Raw genomic sequence first — 22,681 nt, 5'->3', positions numbered from 1 at the left:
TTCATGAATCTAGCCTTTGCCTTAGCAAGTAGATAACCAAAATGCAGATTTTCAGCCAAGGTGACTTATTGTAGAGGATCAACATCAGTAAGACTTCCATTCACAACTGCTTTACTGAGTAATCTAGTGGATCCAGGTCATCATCAGACTATTCATAAATCATTAAATCAAAACTTTTATTGGCTGACTAATACTAGATGGTGGTAGGTGAAAGAATGTTATAACATCACTTGCCATCTTAACCTTGTGGATCTCTGTGGGGGAAGACAGATATAGAATTTTGAGAGTATGGGATTGTGTAGATGTACATGTAAGAGAGTTTTCAGTGTATCAGTGCTCTAATTACAAGAATTGTGAAGAACCCCATACCCTTCTTAGTTAAGTGAAAAGACTCGGTTGTACAATTGGATGGGTATCCGATGAAACATTTGCCCATTCATAATCTGTAGCTCTTTGATGTTTCCAAGTGTTAGTGGATGCATATGCAATGGTGAAGGCTGTATCTGAACACCATTTCCTTTAGGACACAGGAGGCGATCTTGAAAGCCTACTGGTTCCCTAGTAATACAGAGGACCCTCCAATCTCCCATAAACTCATAACATTAGGGGCGTTGGGCTCTGTCTCACCTTCTGGGAGAACTCGGTCCAACAGGTAATAAGGGCGGCAGCCTGGCACTGTCAGACTACCTTAACCCCCCCCATTCTACTTGAGAGATGTCACTAAGAAGTCCCTGAACACCTTTTTGTTAGAGCCTGTGGTGGTGGTTCAACAAGTAGTGTTAAAATCAGGAACCGTCCCATGATTCATTTGAGTTTGTGGCTCCAAAAGGGAGATGTTTTGTGCATAAACCCATTCTCTCTCTTACTACTCATACCCATGAACATTCGTGCCGTAGCACAAACTGGACTTGAATGAGTACGTACAAGTAAATGGCACTACGAGCCACTGTTCTACTAATCTAGAATGTGAGCCCTTGTCTCCCCTTCTGTAACAAAGTAGTCTTTTTATTCCTAACAAAGACTGCCAACAATGGTTCCCACCTCTGCACAGAACAAGCTCTTCTTGATTAGGCTGATGTGACTGGTTCATAATATGTGGAGCAGGGATAGAGAGAAACATTGCAGTACCTCCAGAGCAGTGCCAGCAGAGCGGCACTGCCCCACCTTTGCAGCAGAGCTAACAAAGCATTGCTGGTGCATTTTTTTTCTGCAGGGTGTTACTCCAATCTGCCCGCAAAGATGCATGGCTCTACCTTTGGGTACTACCTTTCTCCCAAGTAGTGAGTTGCCATATATGAAAGGCATATAGTGTTTGTATCCTCACAGAAAAAGAATGCCAAATTTTTTAAGCAATTTGTATTTTTTCCAGGTAACCCACCTTGTCCACCCTGCTTTGTTTTTTCATTCAATTTTTTTTCTTATGCAATTCACCACTGTTCCAGCACATGTGCAGGATACTCCATGTGTGGTTTTTATCCCTAGGAAAAATACAATTTACTTGGAAAATTTGGCAATTTTTTCCAAGTCCATAATTGCTCTAGCTGCCTGCCAAGCTGTGAATTTAGGTTTTTTGCCTTTTCTTACTGCTGTTCTGTTTTTGTGTTAACAAACTTTAGGTAAAGCATTGGCTTTTGTTGTTGTCATTCTTTTGTATCTAATTATTTTCAATATGTTTATATGGAAAAGTCTTTCTCCAGAGTAAAAATTATTCCAAGGGGAGTTACTATCATTTCAACTGAAAAGGCTTACTTCATATCTATTTTTTTATATATATTTTGTTATAGTTCATATCTTTTATATTGAGGTATAAAGAAGGCTTTCATTATCAGTCGTTCCATTGTACAGTAATGTCTATGAGTGGTAAGTAAATCCTAGCTTTGTCATTTTCATGTTAGGTTAAACCCTATGATTATTGTACATCCTTAGTATTTACTTCTCAAATTGTGTAAGCCAGATTGTATTCAGGCAGAAAGTGGACAAGACAAGAGTGAGAACTCATTTCATGTTTAACTCTGGTGCAAGTACACAATGATTATAAGATAGAAACATTCACATATACTATTTATAGAACACATGCAGAGAAGCTTTCTTTAAAAAAAACATGCGGTTCTCCATTTTTTACTGTTTTAGATTTGTTTTAACACTCATTTTGAGTTTTTCCATGCAGTTTTGACTTCAATAAATCAGCATTTATCTTTCTGCTTACCATCTAAGGATTTGATCACAAGTATGAAATTATGGTGTAATATTTAGTCAGTAATCCATTGGTATGGTTAAAATACTGTATAATAGAGTGACAGTAATGTTTTGTTGTTATTGTGATATTATTTTCATATCACTGCTTTGGTATTTAGTATGCCTACATATACGTTAACACTACATGCAGATGCCTCGGTAAATTTCGTAAATTGTCCATTTAAATTATTAAATGTATTCACAAAACATTATTACTGTATTGAATGTGTGTAAAGTGTATTTATAATTTATGCACAGGTGCATTAACAAAACACTTTAGGCTAACTGTAAGTTAGCTCAGCCATGTGTCTTGATCAATTCATGACAACTAGTACTGGTAGTAACAGATAATCTCCCAAGAACTCTGTTGCCCTTGCAAACTTTTTGATAGAAAAAATCTCAAAATGAACGAACCATTTAAAGATGCTTTCATTTGTGAACAGGACAGTGAATTTTGCAGCTAACCTGATAACTTATATCATTCTCCAAGTTACTTTACCTTTAACCCATCAGCAGTTCAATTGCTAGATCAGATGAATGTCTTTGCTTATCTCTCATTCTTTGAAAAGATTCTCTTCCTCATCACGTGGCGCTGAATCCACAAACCTATTTTTGCCTCATATTGTCATGAAGACCAGCTAGGTCTGTAAATATGTACTTCTGTACTTTCTCTCTTCAGGTATCACTATGGAGTTGTTGATTTATTCTATTTCCTTGGTTTTGCACATTATGTTCCAAGGGGTTTCCTTGGTCCTCTATTGTTTCCTTTATCAAGTCAGTGAACTGCAGAACCTCCTTGCTCGTGCTTTTCTATATGCCATTCAGTCAAGAGAGAAGGGACTGCCTGTAATTAGGCAGTCTCAGGCATATACCTATTGTGTTCTTGTGTAACTGCCCATTTAGGGCAAATAACTTTAGTTGTAATGCTTCCTTTGTTATAACAAGTTCTTCCCTTGTTATAACAACGCTTCTTTGACCAAAGGTTTCTCTAGTTGGAGATATACATTTTTCAAAAAGTAAGCTTATAAACTATTCATGTAAACTATAGATTGTATTTCAAATCCTACCTGCACAAGTAGTAAAAAAATGAGTGAGGCGTACACTGAATTGGGATGGTTTAGCTATATACCTCTTTGTTTCTGTTTGTAAATTTTTTGCTGTTTGTGTGTCATGTAAATATTGTACAGTATATAGTATTTAGAGCACAGGATTTAATTTTTGAAAGAAAGTATTTCTATGTACAAAATATGAATTTTGATTAAAAGTATGAATCCTTGTTTCTTATAATTTGAGTTATTTGAAATTCCAGCATTTTACTTAATATTATTAAGTTTAGTTTTCACAATAAACCCATTACTTTCCAAGATACTTCATAAAAGAAAGAAGGAAATCTTTCCAGTTCCATAAGATGGTGAATGCCCTTAGTTCCTCAGGTCTGTGGACCTCTTTATAATTCGGTGTCTTTGAGATGATTTTACTGTTTTTTCGAGATTATTTTTGCCTGCATATTTCTGCATCCAGAACTTTCACTCTTCATACGATTCATGATACACAATTATATTTAGTGCTTTGATGAAGGTAATCTTGCACTGAAATCCTGTTAAAATTTATTTTGATCATTATTTTACTTTGTGTTTTGTTAGTCATTTTGAAGTACTTTCAAAGCTGCCAATCACTAAGGTTCTTGTTAAACCTGAGGCTTTCCTGTATAGTATAGTACATCCATATCTGAACCAGTACTGCATTTTTTTCTTCCAGTCATAACACATCTCTTATATTAACATCACAGCTCTTTCCATTAACTTAATTTGTGGTTATAAGTCGTTCTGGGTCATCTCACTTGAAAAAAAAAAATCTTATTACTATAAGAATGTTTATTTCAGCATTTTCAATATACAGGATGTTGTCATCTAAGTCCCAAAAGGAATTCTGTTAATATCACAGCTCTTTCCATTAACTTAATTTGTGGTTAGAAGTCTTTCTGGGTCATCTCACCTTAAAAAAAATCTCATAACTATAAAAATTTTTATTTCAACATTTTCAATACACAGGATTCTATTGGTCTTACACTATTTGGTATGTATCAATTGCACTGGTCACTATACAGCATTTCACGGTGAAACTTGAGCTGACCTTTAAAAAATAAGTAAAGTTTGGCCTGACATACATGTGTATGGATATAAAATATGTGTAGCTTTGCAAGACATAAAATCTTTTTTCATATTTAATAAGCTGTAATACAGAAAATATGTAATACTTATGAGAAACGACCATTTAATACATTAAAACAATGAAATTTGGTGAGCAATATGATTGTGGTTGTCTTCCATGCTAACAAAATTATTCCATTATTATTTTAAACAAGTTTGATACAATACTTACGACCCTCGATAACTTAAAAAATATAAAACAAGATAGTGTCCCTAAGTATTTTGTCTTTTGCATAAAAATATGGCTGTACATTCAATAACTAATCTATTCATTGAGATAATGAAAATGTGGCATTTTATAAATTTCTAAATTTTAGAAAATAAAAACTCTATACATCATTGTCTTGCACAAATACTGAACTCTCCTTATACTAATCAGGTAACAACTTATCGCTACATTACTTCATTTTCTTCTGTTGTCTAGCCCTATAAATATCGCTAGTAAGAAGAGGTTTATTACCATCTTCATCATCTGAGTCATCACCAGGAATTAACTTCCTCTTACGGTCTCCACTGGGATCAACCACCCAATGAACTGATTTTGAAAGTTCAAACAGTCTCACATCATGACCACCGCTAGTTGACCACTGACCACCTGAAATAAAGAACAGCATATTATATAATGGTACGAAAATTTTTACTTCTGATTGTGGAAGTCATCTTTACAGGGTTTTTAGAGATTATTCTTCTAATAATCCTCATTCCTACACTTCTGATTCATAAATCTATAAACATACCTCTATTCGCTCCGTTTCAATCCATCTTTTTATATTCTAGATTTTTACCATGTTACATCTATATTTCTCACAATTTCGTCCATCCTCATTCCACATATACTCTATGCAGACAAATGACCTTGACAGCAGTCTTCCTTCATCCACATTTAATAACCCCAATTTAATTCCATTAAGAGTTTTATCAATTATTCCTTTACACATCACAACCTGCATATTGATTAACTCCATTGCTACCATGTTTTACCTCCTGTCAAAATTAAATGAGGGCATGGCCAAGGTCATCAAAACTCTCCTGCCAATGGTAATTTTGTCTTGCAGCTGCTCCACCTCACCAATGAATTTCCTTAATACTGATAAACCAGCCCGAGAAGTCTACATAGGACTCAAGGTCTGGAAAAACTAATCATTCTTATTAATATTGTTATATATTATATATGTTAACACTGATCTCAAAAGCAGAGATTGCTTGCTAGACCTATACCAACCAAAAGGCAACTCTGTTATTCCCTTGCAAACCTATGAGCAAGACCACAATAATTGTCACTTCTTTCCTAGACTATCCTTCAACTTGCAACTGTAAGTATGTAATGTTACACAATCCCATTTCCAACCATACAGAAAAACAAAATTCCTAAATCAATGTAATTTTCATAACTAACAAACCCTTTGTCTTAACATAAGGATAAATCTAGCACCAGCTAGAAACCAGTAAAGTTAATAAAATTGTGTATGCTAGGGAGTATTGGTATCTGTACTTGGTCATGAGCTATGTGCGACCAACCACACACCCCTCGGCAACCCACGACCACGCCAGTTACTATTTTACCATCTTTAAGGGATAAAGTTTTTATTCCTCTTTAAAGCCGATTTAGTTTGCCCGTTTTTCTTTTCTTTCTGGATTTTAGTGTGTTTTTGGCTATTGTGTGTATCGAGTGGTTGGATATTAATGGATACCTTTATTCCCCTTGCAAAGATTTCTTCAGGATCTAGCAAGAAACAAAGGAAGTGTCCAGGCATCAGCAGCTTCCCTTGTTTGCGATTACTTCAGTGTTTACAGATCCTCACCCAACGTGCAGTAGGTGCAGAGAGAACATGTACAATTTGTCATTTTTGGTTGGTGGAACAATGGAAGAAGTTTTATGAGAAGAGTCAGTACAAGAGGAGGGAGACAACTTCATCTTGGGAGTTTGATTCTTCTTTCTTTGTTGTGCTTCCTCGTAACGCTGTCTCTTCTCTAGAGAGACCTATTCCATATGTTTCTCCTTTTCTAGAAACTTCCCATACCCCTTCTTGTTCGTCCAACAATTATCACTGGATGCATCAGGAGGGGTTTTGGGTAGTGTTTAGCCTAATTTTGCTTCTTTCCCTTTTGGGGGGGGTAGGTCGCCATCTGTCTTTTGTTCCAGTATCAGATGCGCAGAGGATGGAGGGTATGCAGGCCTCACTAAATATCAGGGGTACCAACTTTGGATGCCTTTTGTCTCACTACATGGCGTCCCGCTTCCCTCCGATGCCTCATGCTATGGGTGTTCCTTCTCCCCCTGGTCTACACTACATGGGATCGAACACCATGACACATACATGAACACACATGGTATACACCATGATGCCTACAGGAACACACATGGTACCAATACCACATCACGTTGGAACGCACTACTGCGCTCGCAGGTGTACCAACACCCTCCATGCATATATAAATGAGTAATTCATACAGGCGGCCCTCGGTTAGCAGCAGGGGTTCTGTTCCTGGCCGCTGATGCTAAGTGATTTTCGACGCTAAGCGATTTTATAAAGCCTACGGCCGCTGCATACCTTCTTTCGAAACTCTAGACCAGTCAAAGGCGCCATAATCCCACAATGGCCAATACGTAAAATTATATTTATGCAGTATAGTACTATAGAATTTACTGTACAGTACATTATAGTATTATAAATACTGTAAAGTGAAAAAAAGCCTAACTTTAATCCTTTGGGTGTCTAGAGTATGTAAAGATATAAGGTTTATTCAGTGTACAGGTAGCTGTTGTGTTTAAGTTTCGATAATTCGTCTTACGATAGTCCGACTTTATGAGAGACCAAATTACAATAGCCTAACTTTATCCATCTTCTAGTTACATAAGTTCAAAAACAGCAAAAGAGAATGATGAAAGTGTGGTTTTAACGTTATACTCGTTGCATGAACGTGTGCAGCCATGAACGACCGAACAAGAATTTTTTTTTTTTTTTTTTAAGTGCAACCGAATTGGATAACATCCATTTGGCTTGTATTTAAATGATCGTACTACAGCACACTATTACCGTAGTTGTTATCTCAGTTCTATTCTATACATAACGCCATTTATATCTTAATGTAATAACTTTATTCGCCATAGATCAAAGACCAATCGGGAAATATACTGTTAATATAAACCTAGTTATAACTGAAGCTGAGAAAACTTTTCAGGCTGCTAATGACTATTATCGTACATCGGCAACAAGGATAAAAGTAAACGTATGGCATCAAACACAACCGTAGATAAAATTGAGATAAAATAATTTTAATCAAAACTACTGTGCTTGAAGGAACACATTATACTGTTGGTTTCACGCCGATATAAGACAAATAATGTAAAGTTCGTATTACGATTATATAAAGGAGAATTGCGAATGGAATCACGTAATTTTATTACACAATAAACATGCTGCCAACGTAATCTGTTAACAAAAAAAAAATACGTTCACGTTCACAACGAGACATATTCAATTCATATTTCCACCTAAAAACACGTTGTATAAGGAAAAATAACCTTGTCTCATATAAGTCAGGTATCTAGATACGTATTCGTTTATGCTAACTAGAAGCAAGAGAATTCGCTAAGAATTGCGTTATGGGGAAACAAACTCGTATTCGCCATCAGCTGATTTCAAACACCACAACATTGGCCGCTCCGCGGAATACTGGCTTAAATTTCTCGTTATTTTATAATACACTAATATGAGAATACATAACATATTATTGGATACAGTGAAGTAATGTATAACTTTTTAAAGGATTTGTGGAAAAGGTGCATAATTAATAAAATAATACCATGCATTTTTCGGAACAGTGGCGGACAAGACCGAACATGAAAAAACATCCCCTGCCAACGTGGAGCGTAGTTACAAAGGCGCCTGCCTTAATTTGTATCATATTTATGTACAAAAATAAAAATAATATATTCTCATACACTAATTTTAAACATAAAAGCATAAACATTTAGAAAATCGACACACCGATCGGTAAATTTGCACTCTTTTTAACTATATTTTCGGAAGAGCGGCAGACGGCGGCTTACAAGAACGAACGTGAAAAAACATCGTATTTGATATAGTGAAGGGCAGTTTCAAAAGCTGCCTTTTTATCATATTTCTGCACAAAAATAAAAATACCCTATATGTAATACATTTTCATACACATTTTAAACATAAAATCATGAACATTTGTAAAATCGATGCATCGATCGCTAATTTGCACTTTTTTTAACTCTATATTTTCGGAAGAGCAGCAGGCGGTGGCTCACAAGAAAGAACATGAAAAAACATCGCATTGATAACGTGAAGGGCAGTTTCAAAAGATGCCTTAGTATCATATTTCTGTGTAGAAATAAAAATACCCTTTACGTAATACATTTTCATACAAATTTTAATAAAAGCATGAACATTTATAAATTGACACATCCATAGCTAAATTTGCACTTGTGTAACTTGATATTTTTGGCATAGAATAGCATCAGAGGCATATATTTTACCATAATACCTATGTAATAACTCCCCCAAAAATTTGTTAATATAATTTGCATAACCTTTATGGTCTGAACGGCATTTCTACAAATGTATGAACTCGTTAGACAACGGTGCTAGCGGCGCTGTTAACCAAAAATTGTGCCGTAAAAATACCTTTAAATGCCTTATTTTTTTAATGAATATTTTTGACGACCGCCGTAAAACCAATTCACCACTGAGCGATTGCAGCGTTAACCGTGGGCCGCCTGTATATAGTGTATTGAGGTGATAAACACACCAAGACATGGGCTTTCCCAAAGAACTTGTTCCTAAATGAAAGGTAAAAATCAGAGCAAGGTCAGGAAGGTTAACACACTGGTTAGTCTAAACATCATTATTAAGAAGCTTACATCAGTAAATCCTTCCATAAATCACAATAGAAAATGAGTTCTCTCTACTTTCTCCTTCATCCATGTCCTTTTCCATGATTTCCTTATGTTTAAACTTCTTAATAATAATCTATTATTTCCTTACAGTACCTACAGGTCATGTCTTGCCACTTCCATATCTACTACTTTTACTGACTCCCTAGTTCTTTCTCATCACATCTCAATCTTTGAGATCCCAAATCCATTATCCAGTAACTGGAAATATACTATGTATGTCTCTTCAATTTCCTTCTTAACAGTAAGATCTAACTGTTTTGGCCCTAAATAGCATTCTAGTCACACCTTTTCAATAAGTCACCCACTTTCTTTCTCAGTGCCCTTGCTTGAACAACTGAGTGGCAAAGGCCTTTTGCCTGCATCATAAATTTTTGCCATTTACTAAGATGCTACTGTTACTTATTTGTAGCCAGGCAATGTCTTTCCAATTGACCCTGGGTATTGTTACTCTGGTTTTCTTTTAACTGCCCTCTAAACAGTTGCTTCTAAGTATAGTGTGTTCCTATGGTAATAATGTTCTTCCAAGACCTGCTATTCTGCCACATGGTGCTCAACTTCTTTCTCATCCCCAGTTGCTCTATTATGCATAGGCATCAGTATCTCGAATTTTGTCTTGCAAAAACAAAACTGTTTAGTTTTTCCACTTAAAATCCATAATTTTATGATGGGGAGCTCCCATTCTAGACACTTAGAAGAAGTATTCAGCTAATTGTTCATACATCGAAGACCATTCATTGGTATATAATCGTAGCTCAAAGTCGCATCTGATGGTATGCGTGGAACTGCTGCTGGCTTGGCTCCCCAGAATATGAACTAGTTTTCACTTTTCCTATATTGATTTTTTTTTTATCTTTTTTACTGTTTCAGCTTATTTTAACTTTCATTCCCTCTTTTAGGTACTGTAATGGTTTACACTTAATATTTTGGTATGAAGACCTTTTCCTATCAGATTTTATCTTGGAATTCAAAGTCCCATTTTATTTGTATATTCTATTTCCTATTTCATTTAAAAAGTAAACAGTTTTCTTTTTAATCAAAAGATTTGTTGATGGCTGTAATTGCTGTTGGATTAAGTCTTGAAATTTTAGACCTAAGTGCTAAGGGAGAATCTTTGCTAGAATAAAGCAAAATAAAGCTTAGCCACCAGCCCAGGGTCTTAGGAGTTCTTTTGGTACAGTGGTACCTCGAGATACGAAAAGCTCAACTTACGAAAAACTCGAGATACGAAAGCTAACACGAAAAATTTTACGGCTCTACATACGAAAATTTTTCAAGGTACGAAAGGTTGTCGCTGGAAAGTCCGAGATTCACCCGGACCACCGATAACGATTTTGAAACTCGCGCGCCGCCAACTGAGTAGACTCGCCACCATCCTCCTGCTCTCCCATTGGTTCCTGATGCTAGTCACCGCCATAAGATCCTTCTCTCCTATTGGTCAGCATCCTTCCCATCATGCATCTACTACATAGCAGCGTGCCTCGGCCACTCGGTACCAGCATCGTTATCGTACGGACGCGGTATTCGTTCATTCTAACTATTTCGTTTATTAATGTAAATTCGTTAGTGATTTCGTTGCAGTATACGTACTTTATCGTGTTGTGTGAGAACTTTACTCTACTTATATGTAAATTACATACAATATATACATAGACATGGGTCCCAAGAAAGTTGAAATTCACGGAAAGAAGAGAATGCTCTTTTTCGAGACAAAGATGGAGATTATCAAGAAGTATGAAGCTGGTATGCGATTGAGTGTGATCGCCAAGGAATACAGCCGAAATCCGTCGACAATAGGCACCATCCTTAAGCAGAAGGATGTCATCAAAGCAGCTACACCTTCCAAGGACGTCACTATTTTGTCCAGCAAGAGGACCCACGTGCACGACGAGATGGAACGGCTGCTTCTTGTCTGGATAAAAGACAAAGAAATCGCTGGCGATACAATGACGGAGACGGCAATCTGCCACAAGGCCAGCGCTATTTTCGGCGATTTGATTGCCCAGGCTGAAGACGACGGAGGAGAAGGGACATCAACGCCAACCCCAGAGTTCAAGGCTTCACATGGGTGGTTCGAGAAATTCCGAAAACGGACTGGTATCCATTCGGTGGTGCGGCATGGGGAGGCTGCCAGCTCGGACACGAAAGCGGCCGAAGCCTTTAAAAAGCTTTCGACGAGATGATGACCAAGGAAGGCTACAGTTCTCAGCAAGTCTTCAACTGTGATGAGACTGGCCTTTTTTGGAAAAAAATGCCTCGTCGGACGTACATCACAGAGGAAGAGAAGAAGCTACCCGGCCATAAGCCTATGAAAGACAGGCTTACGCTCGCACTTTGTTCAAACGCCAGTGGGGATTGCTAGGTGAAGCCCCTACTGGTCTATCATTCCGAGACTCCTCAAGCCTTCAAGGCCCACAAAGTGCTTAAGGAGAAGCTTCCAGTGATGTGGAGGGCTAATGCGAAAGCCTGGGTAACGAGGCTTTTGTTCACAGAGTGGGTAAATCTGTGTTTCGGCCCGACAGTGAAGAAATTCTTGGAAGAGAACCGCCTCCCTCTGAAATGTCTGCTGGTGTTGGACAATGCCCTCCCCACCCTCCTGGCCTCGAGGAAGATATCCTAGCGGAGTATTCCTTCATCAAGGTTCTTTATCTTCCGCCTAACACCACCCCTCTCCTCCAGCCCATGGACCAGCAAGTGATATCGAACTTTAAGAAGCTGTATACGAAACATCTTTTCAAGAGATGTTTCGACATCACCGATACCACAAACCTCACCTTGCGTGAATTTTGGAAGGAGCATTTCGACATTATCATATGCATCCGACTCATCGACCAAGCTTGGCAGGAGGTTTCGAGGCGAACCTTGAATTCCTCATGGAGGAAACTCTGGCCTGATGCCGTATCCACCCGAGACTTCGAGGGATTCCACGCGGGCAAAGCTGGTGCTGCAGATTCAGAAACAGTTGACGATCCTGAAACTGTTTTGCAGCCAGATCTTGATGAGATCGTTGCACTCGGCAAGTCCATGGGGCTGGTCGTCGACGAGGACGACATCAACGATCTTCTCGAGGAGCACCAAAAGGAGCTTACGACGGACGACCTGAAGGAGTTGGAGGCCATGCAACATAACATCGTTCAAGAGGAGTTCTCTAGCAGCGGCGAGGAGGAGGAGGACAACCATATGACAACGGAAGAAATTAAGGATGTTCTAGCTGCTTTTCATAAAGTGCAATCATTTGTAGAAAAAAGACACCCCGAAAAGGCTCACACAGGTCGTATGCTTGCGCAGTTCGATGACGTTTGCTCGAGTCGTTTCAGGAACATTGTGAAAAGTAGGCAAAAGCAATCTTCCTTGGATAGTTATTTTTTAGAGGCCTTTAGTAGTATTAGCAGTAGTAAGTAAAAAGGAAAAACCAAGTGATACTAAAAAACAGAAAGTTGAAAGTGGTGATGAAGTTGAAATTTTGTATAAAAAAATGTAAAAATAAAAATTTAAAAATAAAAAAATAAAAATTTTTATTTTAGTTTTTTGTAAAGTTTAAGTGTTACAGTTTTGTTAATGTGTTTCGTAAATTTTAGTTTATGTATGTTTTCCTTACATTTTTTTATGTGTTTCGCAAAGTTAATGTTTCGCAAAGTTAAGTGTTTGTCCTCCTCCTCTGTCGCCACTTTCGGAGATAGCCTCACTCGAAAGGTAAGCTTCCACATTTTACTACATACGTACAGTATTTCTTGTATACCATGTACACTAATACACTTTATTTACAGGTAATTAGCAGTACGTTATTAAGTTAAGTATTGAATGGTCCCAATTGTTGTAGTATTTCATTGTTTATAGGTCAATTTAGCTTTATTATGAAATTTACTGGGGTGTTTTTGGAGGGCTTGGAACGGATTAGCCATTTTACATATAAAATGCGGTCCATGTTACGAAAAACTCACTACTTACATTACTGTGTTATACTTTGGTACAATAGTATCAAATTATCATTTTGCAAGATAGTAAAATACTGCACCATCACAGCTATATTACAGTAATCAATGAGACTGCTTATATAAAAGAACTACTGCATTACTGTACATAAAAAAAGAAAAAGGTTCACTAAATACATAAGCAATACAAATACTAACCTTGCTCGGGTAAGTTTAACCTCATGAATAGGTCAACTAAAGCCTCCAACTTGACAAAAGGACCACGAAAGCAGTTTGGTGGTGGTAACAAAGACAGCAGGTTGGCAACAGCTGGTGGAGGAGGAAAGGCACCCCCTGGAAGATTAAGCACAGGACATCAGTAAAAAATCAAATATTTAACAACAATCCTATCTTAATTGTAAAGTATGCTAAGTTTAATTAATATAATTTCAATAAATTATTAAAACTACCAGTTACACATCAAATACAAAGCTGCCATGCATAGCCAGGATGGAGCAATCACCAGGGAAAGAAGTAGGTCTATTCCATCTGTGTAAATAACCAGAGTACATTGCTGAGGAACCCAGACTACAAGCAAAGGCTAAATAATTTTGATTATACACTGTAGAAAATAGTCAAAAGAGGAGTAAACCATAGCTGATGCGATGAACTGCTAGGAGGTCATTGGTGGACTGAAAAAAGTTCAGATACCAGCAGTAACCTGCACATTAACAGTAAATGGGAGCTGACTAGATGCTGGGGTCATGAAACAGACCGGAACAATAGAACACATATCCACTGAAACATTATAAACTGATATACAGTACAGTCAGTCCCCAACTTGCGATGTTCCAAGGTTACAACACTTTTCAAATATATTCATCATAAATTATTTTCTTGTTTATGACACATGTTTCAGGGTTACAACGCTGATCCTACGGAAGAAAAAAATGCAGTCTGCATCATTTTCAATATGTACAGTGATGCTCAAATCTCATGCCACATGACTCCATAGGATTTTGTTCAAAATTTACTAACTGGCAACTAGCTTGCTCCATATTTACCTATTATTTCAATGCGGAAATGCAATTGTTGCATACAATAAGGCCATAATATGTTTATAAGAGTGAAATCTTTCTTCTGTATAAAATTAAGAAAATGTCACATATAGCCAAATTTCAGAAAAGACTCATGAAAAATTTTCAAAACTTTAGTTCACACATCACAGAAGCATTTGACCAAAATGAAGTCATCATCAAGCATCAGTTCAAATGTTAAATAAAAAAACGAGAAAAACTGTCATAACATTAATGATGCTTCCAAAGCAAGTATAAAATTTGAAATACATAGTCCTATTTGATTCCTTTTACACCTTAACCCTCTTACGCCGAAGCCATATAAATCAAAACCTCTCCCGTATGCCGGGTCCGGTTTGAGCGCGGAAGCGGAAAATTTTTTTTCAAAAAATCACAGCGGGCTTACTTTTGAAGATTAAGTTTATTTTTGGCTCCTTTTTTTGTCATTGCCTGAAGTTTAGTATGCAACCATCAGAAATGAAAAATAATATCATTATCATATGTAAATAATGCGATATATGGTAGCAAAAAAAAAAAAAATTCGTACATAATTGTATTCAAATCACGCTGTGCAAAAAACGGTCAAAGCTAACGAGTTACTTTTTTTTTTCCGTTGTATTGTACACTAAATTGCAATCATTTTGATATGTAATACATTGTAAAACAATAAAAGCAACACCGGAAAAATATCACAAAATGATGTACGAATTCGTAACGCGCAGACGTAAAAAAATGTTTTTTTCAAAAATTCACTGTAAATCTAAATATTGTTCTAGAGACTTCTAATTTGTTTCAAAATGAAGACAAATGATTGAATATTATGATACTGTAAGAGTTTTAGATTAGAATTGCAGATTTCGGAAGAGTTAAAGTTGACCGAATGTCGAAATGTTTATATATATATATATTTTTTATATGCACATATTTCGAAGATGGGAAAAGATACAACCTTCAATTATTTTTTATTGTATTCTTCATGAATTTGCGCACATTTTGATATATGAAACTCTATAAAACGGCTAATATGAAAAGGAGCAAATATTAGGATAATGCGATGTACGTATTTCGGAGACTTGCGGCCGCGAATCGGCGCACGGAGGGAAGTTAAATATATTTTCAAAAATTCACCATAAATCTCAATATTGTTCTAGAGACTTCAAATTTGTTTCAAAATGAAGATAAATGACTGAATATTACTAGGCCGTAAGAGTTTTAGCTTACAATTGCGTTTTTCAACTATTTCGGTAGAGTAAAATTTGACCGAACGTGGTTTTTTTTTCTATTATCGTGATTTATATGCAAATATTTCGAAAAAAGAGAAAAGTTACAACCTTCAATCATTTTTAATTGTATTCTACATGAAATTGCGCACATTTTCATATATAAAACTTTATGTAACCGCTAATTTTAAATGGTGCAAACATTTCGACAATAGCGCAAAAAAAATTCTGATTTTTTCAGAAGAGTTACCACGCGGATGTAAGGAAATGTTTTTTTTTTTTTTCATAAATTCACCATAAATCAAAATATTGTGCTAGACACTTTCCAAGTCATTCAAAATGAAGGTAAATGATTGAATATTACTAGAATATAAGAGTTTTAGCTTACAATTGCGTTTTTCGACCATTTTGGTAGAGTCAAAGTTGACCGAAAGTTGAAATTTTTGCACTTAACGTTATTTATATGAAAATATTTCAAAACTGATAAAAGCTACAACCATTAGTTGTTTTTAGTTGTATTGTGCATGAAATTGCACACATTTCCATATATAAAACTTTATGTAATGGCAAATTTAAAATGGTGCAAACATTAGGAAAATCGCACGAAAAAATTTATCGAAAGAGTTACCGCATGAACGTAAGGAAAAAGTTTTTTCATAAATTCACCATAAATCGAAATATTGTGCTAGAGACGTCCAATTTGTTGCAAAATGAAGGCAAATGATTGAATATTACTATAAAATGAAGGCAAATGATTGAATATTACTATAATTAGAGTTTTAGCTTACAATTGCGTTTCTCGACCATTTCGGTAGAGTCAAAGTTGACCGAAGGTTGAAATTTTGGCACTTATCGTTATTTATATGAAAATATTTCAAAACTGATAAAAGCTACAATCATGAGTATTTTTTGTTGTATTTTACATGAAATTGCGCACATTTTCATATATAATACTTTATGTAAAGGATAATTCAAAATGGTGCAAAAATTATGTCAAAGTGACAAAATAATTTTTGAGATGTGTCACTGATACTTTTAGTGCGATAAGAAGGAAATTCGCGCTTGCGCGCCTGCGGAGCGATTATAAACAAAACAACGCCTTGATCTGTGAACTCCCAGCATCCCCCAAGGCGCGTGATTCAAAAGTTTTCGGCTGGTAGGCCTATAAGTATTTTTCCGCAGATTTTTAAAAAAACTTTTTTGAGTCGACATATGATACATCCATTCGGCATACGGGAGACATTTTGACTCGACGTTTAATACGTCCATTCGGCGTAAGAGGGTTAATACTGAAAAAAAATGTAAATCTGAATATGCAAAATTAGAATGAGCCCACTGATATCAACGTGTGAGGGGAGTGTGTGTGACGTATCATTAGTGTTGGAATGGAAAATGTTTGAAAATTTTAGGAAAATGAAGTAAGAATATTTCCACAATTAGTGAAAGTCAGGGGAAAAGTCGTGAGCTGCAACTAATTGACAAGACACAATCAATGAGCCTGAGTTCTAGTCCACACCCATTCAACCAGTGTCTCATGCACTGTTCTTGAAAGCTAATAGTTTTGCCATTTCTTCTGTTGGAAAGTATGTAAATGTTTGGATTTTGTGTGGATGCACATATAGATTACATAAAAGTCATGGATTTGTTTTAAAACAACTCTCCAACCACAAATTCTAACTGACAATATTATGTTCACATACATTTTCTGAGCTTCATGCAATTGATAAAATTAACATTTCATACATTCAACTTACCTGTCAGATATATACATAGCTATCGACTCCGTCATCCCCGACAGAAATTCAAATTTCGCTGCACTCGCTACAGGTAGGTCAGGTGATCTACCGCCTTGTCTGGGTGGCAGGACTAGGAACCATTCCCGTTTTCTAATCAGATTCTCTCTGTCGCCGGTGGTATCAACATTGTTGTTACTACCTCCTGACTAGAACTTCTTTTTCACAACGCTTTTGTTTTGATCATCTTTCGACTGATTTTTGGTGACGTTACTTGGATCGTTGTTTGGCATTCGCTATCGTGGACTTTTTTTTGTTTTTGGACCTGGTCTTTGGATTTTCGTGAATATGTCTGACTCTAGTGTTAGTTTCAGAGTGTGTGTGAATGAGGGCTGTAAGGTGAGGATTCCGAAAGCTTCGGTAGATCCTCACACTGCATGCAGTGGCTGTAGAATGGCTGATGCTCGATTGAGATACGTGTAACGAGTGTGAGAAACTGAGTGCGCAAGAATGGAAGAATCTAACTTCTTACTTGAAGAAGTTAGAGAAAGATAGAGAGAGGAAGGTGGCTTACAAAAGCCGAAAATGTCCTAGATCTCGTGAACTTCTATCTAGTTCTGTAGCTTCTTCTTCTGATAAATTATGCCCAATTCTATTTCAGCCCGTTCACAAGTTGTTAACCCCTCTGATTTGGCCTCAGAAATGGCAGAACTCAGAGCTTCCCTTCAGAAAATGCAATAAAAAATGGCAGCATTGGAAGGTAAGAGAAGTGAATGTGGTTTCTCAAGTGATTTTAGTGTCCCCCAGTGTGGTGGAGGGGGAGTCTGGGTCGTCTCTGCGACGCTCCCAGGTCTAGACCGCTTCCAAGCTCCCTGGCCCAGAGGAGAAGAAAGTCGAAAGCCTTACGGAGGTTGTGGAGAATCCCCAACGATCAGGCGTCACCTTCGGCAGAATCTATTACATCTCAGACTTGCCCAGGGACAGCTACAGGAAAAGCGGTCCTACGAGAGGGCTTTTCGTTCATCTAGCTCGCCTTCATTCGAGTAAGTAGGATGGAAGGAAATCGAAGCTTTCCCGTCCGCTGAAGAGGAATTGGAAAGAACCTGAGCTCAATTCTAGCCCCGAGCGCTTCTCTGAAGAAGATGCGCCTTCGGTAATAAAGAAGGGTAGAAAGGAGTTAGATCCTTGGACTGTAGAGATCCTCGAGCGCCTTCCAGATCTCCCTCTCCTGATTCAAATGAGTCCTCGACCAGAAAAATTTTGATGAATATGCAGGAGCAATTAGCGTCTTTGGTAGGAGTACTTCTAAAGAGCTACTCGTAAGAAGGATGATAGGCTTCCGATTAAGAGATCCAAATACCGATCTCCTGTCAGGCGCAAAGAGCCTTCCGGGGTAGGTGTCGCACAGGCGGCCATCTCTGGGGGGGAGCGGAGCGTTGACAAGAGAGAAGTGGAAAAGGAAGTAACTCTGCCAAGCATCTGGCGCCAGCTAGGAGCCAGGTGCCAAGTAGGCGCAAAGAAAGAGCCTGAGTTTCCTGTAGATCGTTCAAGGACTAGAACTTCAACCAAGCACCAAGATCCAACTGCAGAAGAGGAAGCTCCTGATAGGAGTAGAGCGCCTGCTAAGTGCAATATACTTGCCAAACGAAATGCGCCTACCATGTTCGATACTCCTGCTAAACTCCAGGAGTATTCGGAACTAGATGCGCCTCCAAAGTCCAGGAGTATTCGGAACAGATACGCCTGCCAGGCGCCAGGATGTATTCTGATTCTCGATACTCCTCCCAGGCGCCAGGAGTATTCTGAACTTAATACTCCTACCAGGCGCGCCAGGAGTATTCGGAGCGTGATGCACCTACCAGACGCCAGGAGGTATTCGAAGCGTGTTGCGCCTGCCAGGCGCCAGGAGTGTTCCAAACACGATACTCCTCCCAGGCGCCAGGAGTATTATGAGCGGATACTCCTGCTAAGCGCAAGCGCATTCTCCACTTGAAGAGCCTGATATCCGACAGGAGTCTTCCAGGCGTAAAACTATTATTCATGACTCTCCTAATGATAGACGCAGAGAGAGAGTAACTCTTAGTCCCTACTCCTATTAGAAGTGCTTCTTCTTCGGAAAAGGAAGAGATCAAGGGAGAAGACAGATGAGAGAAGGGAGACTTCTCCTTCCGAGCCTATTAATTTAGAAGACGTCTCGGAGGGGACGAAATCACTAACAAAGAAGGACTTTCAAATTATAAAGTTCTTTCTTCTCATCTCTTAGAAGAGTATGGAGATGCCTTGACTCCAGCCGCTCCTCCTTCTCCGCGCTCTCTTTTTTCAAGCACGAAAGCGCACAAGTCTTCATCCTTCCTGAAATTGAAGCCGGCCATATCCAATGAAGAGGGCCCTACAACTCCTGACTCCTGATCAAGACAAAAAAGGAGTTAGGAAGGACAGTCTTTTGCTGCCTCCTGCCCTAAACTAACGGGTAGAAGAGGCATATGTCGAAAGAACGGGAGAGATATGGATTGTCATCTCCCCGTTTCAGCTGAGTCAGACTTCTCGAGTCTTGTAGACTCCTCGAGAGACACGCCTTAAATTCACTCAAAGCAACATGGGGTCTTTCGGAAATGGACCATCTCCTCAAAGGAATTTTCCACACTTTAGAAGTATTTAACTTCCTGGATTGGTCCCTTGGGGTTCTTGCTAAGAAGTCCCATGAAAAGGAACAACTAAATCCAGAAACCTTACATAGCATCCTTACATGCATTGATAAGGCTGTTCAAGATGGATCGGCGGAAGTATGCTCCCTCTTTGGTGCGAATACTAAAGAAGAGGGCGGTTCACAGTGCTTTTCTCACTAAGGCCGTCCTTCTCCCTCGCAGAGATCCGCTTTATTGTTTGCGCCTCTCTCAGAACATTTATTTCCTTCTCAGTTGGTGAGAGACATTGCTCAAATCCACTATCATCACTAACCTGAGAAGGCCACTCAAGATCTTCTCAGACAAAATCAATCAAGGAAGAATCAGACTGTGGCCAGTGAGGAAAAGAAAGCCACTCGGCCAGCTCAGCAGCAACAGCCCTTTCGAGGAGGCCCTCAGGCTAGATTCATCGCCAAAAGGAAGACAACGGAGAGAAGGGGAAGATCCTTCCTTCCCGTCCCTTTAAGAAGGGAAAATGAGAAATCTTTCCTCCAGACACCTGTAGGAGCCAGGTTACAGTTCTTTGCGGGAGCATGGGAAGACATAGGATCCGATCCTTGGTCGATGCCGATAATCAGGAAGGGTTATATATCCCATTCCACAGGACAGGCCCCCTTGACAACATCACAGAGGAACTGTCCGCCAGATACAGGGACCCTGTTCTGATGGATACTCTTCGTCAAATGGTGGAGCAGATGTGGGACAAAGAGCAATAGAAAACTGGTACTGGATCACAGCTCCCGGGGTTTTACAATCGCTTGTTTTTCTCGTAGCAAAAGCCTCGGGGGAATGGAGACCAGTACTGGATGTAAGAGTGCTGAACAAATTCGTAGCAACAACAGAAGTTCAGCATGGAAACGTCTGCCTTCAGTCCCTGCAGCACTCCGTCAAGGAGATTGGATGGCGTCCCTAGATCTTCAAGACGCATATTTCCACGTCCCAATTCACCATCGTCGAGGAAGTACCTTCGTTTCAATGTTCGAGGGAAGGATCTATCAGTTCAGGGCCCTGTGTTTCGGCCTATCTACGGCTCCCCAAGTCTTACAGACTTGATGAAAAATGTGTCAAGACACCTACACATGAAAGGTATAAACGTATCCCTATACCTGGACGACTGGCTCATCAGGGCCAGGTCTCGAAAGCAGTGTTTGGAGGATCTGTCAACAATCCTGGAATTGACGAAAGTATTAGGATTGATCGTGAACCTCGAGAAATCTCAGATGGTCCCCAGCCAGAACGTAGTCTATCTGGGGATTCAGATGGATTCTCTGGTTTTCGAGTATTTCCTTCTCAAGAGAGAATAAGGAAAGGCTGTACCACAGTATTGAACTTCTTAGAGAAGAGCAGACTTCAGCGAGGGAATGGGTTGAGCCTTCTGGGGACCCTTTCCTCGCCGAACAGTTCTCCTCTAGGAAGACTACATCTCCGTCCGCTTCAGTTCTTCCTGAGAAGGAGTTGGAGTTGGAAGACAGGACAGCTCTCGAACACGTTTCCAATCTCAGCGGAAATAAAAGATCAATTAAGGTGGTGGTTGACCCCCTTAGAAGAGAACAAAGGAGTATCCTTGGAAGTACGGAACCCAAACCTGACATTGTTCTCAGACGCGTCGGAGACAGGTTGGGGTGCGACCTTAGGATCCAAAGAAGTGTCAGGCACCTGGTCAGAAGAACAGGTGTCATGGCACATAAATTGCAAGGAGCTATTAGCAATTCACCTTGCGCTAAAGAGCTTCGAGCACGTCGTCAGAGACAAAGTGGTACAGATAAACTCCGACAATACTACCACTCTGGCTTATGTCAAAAACAAGGGAGGAACTCACTCTCTCGCCCTATACGAACTAGCAAGAGATCTGCTGATTTGGGCGAATCAAAGGATGTAGTTCTCCTAACAAGATTTGTCCAAGGGAGAGGAACGTGAGAGCAGACAGACTGAGCAGGAGGTTCCAGGTCCTTCCTACAGAATGGACCCTCCACTCGGAAGTCTGTCAGAGCCTTTGGTATCTTTGGGGAAACCTCAAGTATCTGTCGCCACGTTTCTCTCCAAAAGGATAGACACATTTTGCGCCCTAGTGGAAGATCCCAGGGCTTATGCAATAGGCGTCCTTCTCCTGGACTGGTCAGGGCTAGATGTGTACGCTTTTCCCCATTCAAGATACTGGGGGAAGTAGTCAGAAAGTTCGTGGCCTCGAAGGGAACCAAGATGACTCTGATAGCCCCATATTGGCCATCCCGAATTTGGTTCACGGAGATAATGGAGTGGACAGTGGACTTCCCCAGATCTCTTCCAAACAGGATAGATCTGCTCAAACAACCCCACTTCGAGAGGTACCATCAAAATCTACCCCGCTCTTGCTCTGACTGCCTTTCGACTATCGAAAGACTTGTCAGAGCGAGAGGGTTTTCTCGCAAGGCGGCAAGCGCAATTTGCCAGAGCCCGCAGATCATCTACTAGGCAGTGTATCAATCGAAGTGGGAAGTTTTCAGAAACTGGTGCAAGTCGAAGAAGCTGTCCTCTTCCAATACCTCTGTGACCGAAATTGCGGATTTCCATTCTTTTCCTGAGGGAAAAGTCGCATCTCTCTGTACGACTATTAAGGGGTACAGAAGTATGCTTTCAGCAGTCTTCAGAAACAGGGATTAGATTTGACGAATGATAGAGATTTGCACGATCTCATTCGTTCCTTTGAAA

General features: G+C 39.0%; 1 pseudogene; it reads right to left on the bottom strand.

Annotated features, from left to right (window-relative positions):
• Positions 1-4,246: 4,246 nt before the first annotated feature.
• LOC135216378 (protein suppressor of forked-like) overlaps positions 4,247-22,681 on the bottom strand; it is an 85,223-nt pseudogene continuing 66,788 nt past the window's right edge.

This window comes from Macrobrachium nipponense, chromosome 6 (assembly GCF_015104395.2).
Source record: "Macrobrachium nipponense isolate FS-2020 chromosome 6, ASM1510439v2, whole genome shotgun sequence".
Lineage (NCBI taxonomy): Eukaryota > Metazoa > Arthropoda > Malacostraca > Decapoda > Palaemonidae > Macrobrachium > Macrobrachium nipponense.
The sequence above is the reverse complement of the archived record's forward strand: the minus strand, read 5'-3'. Positions and strand labels throughout refer to the sequence as shown.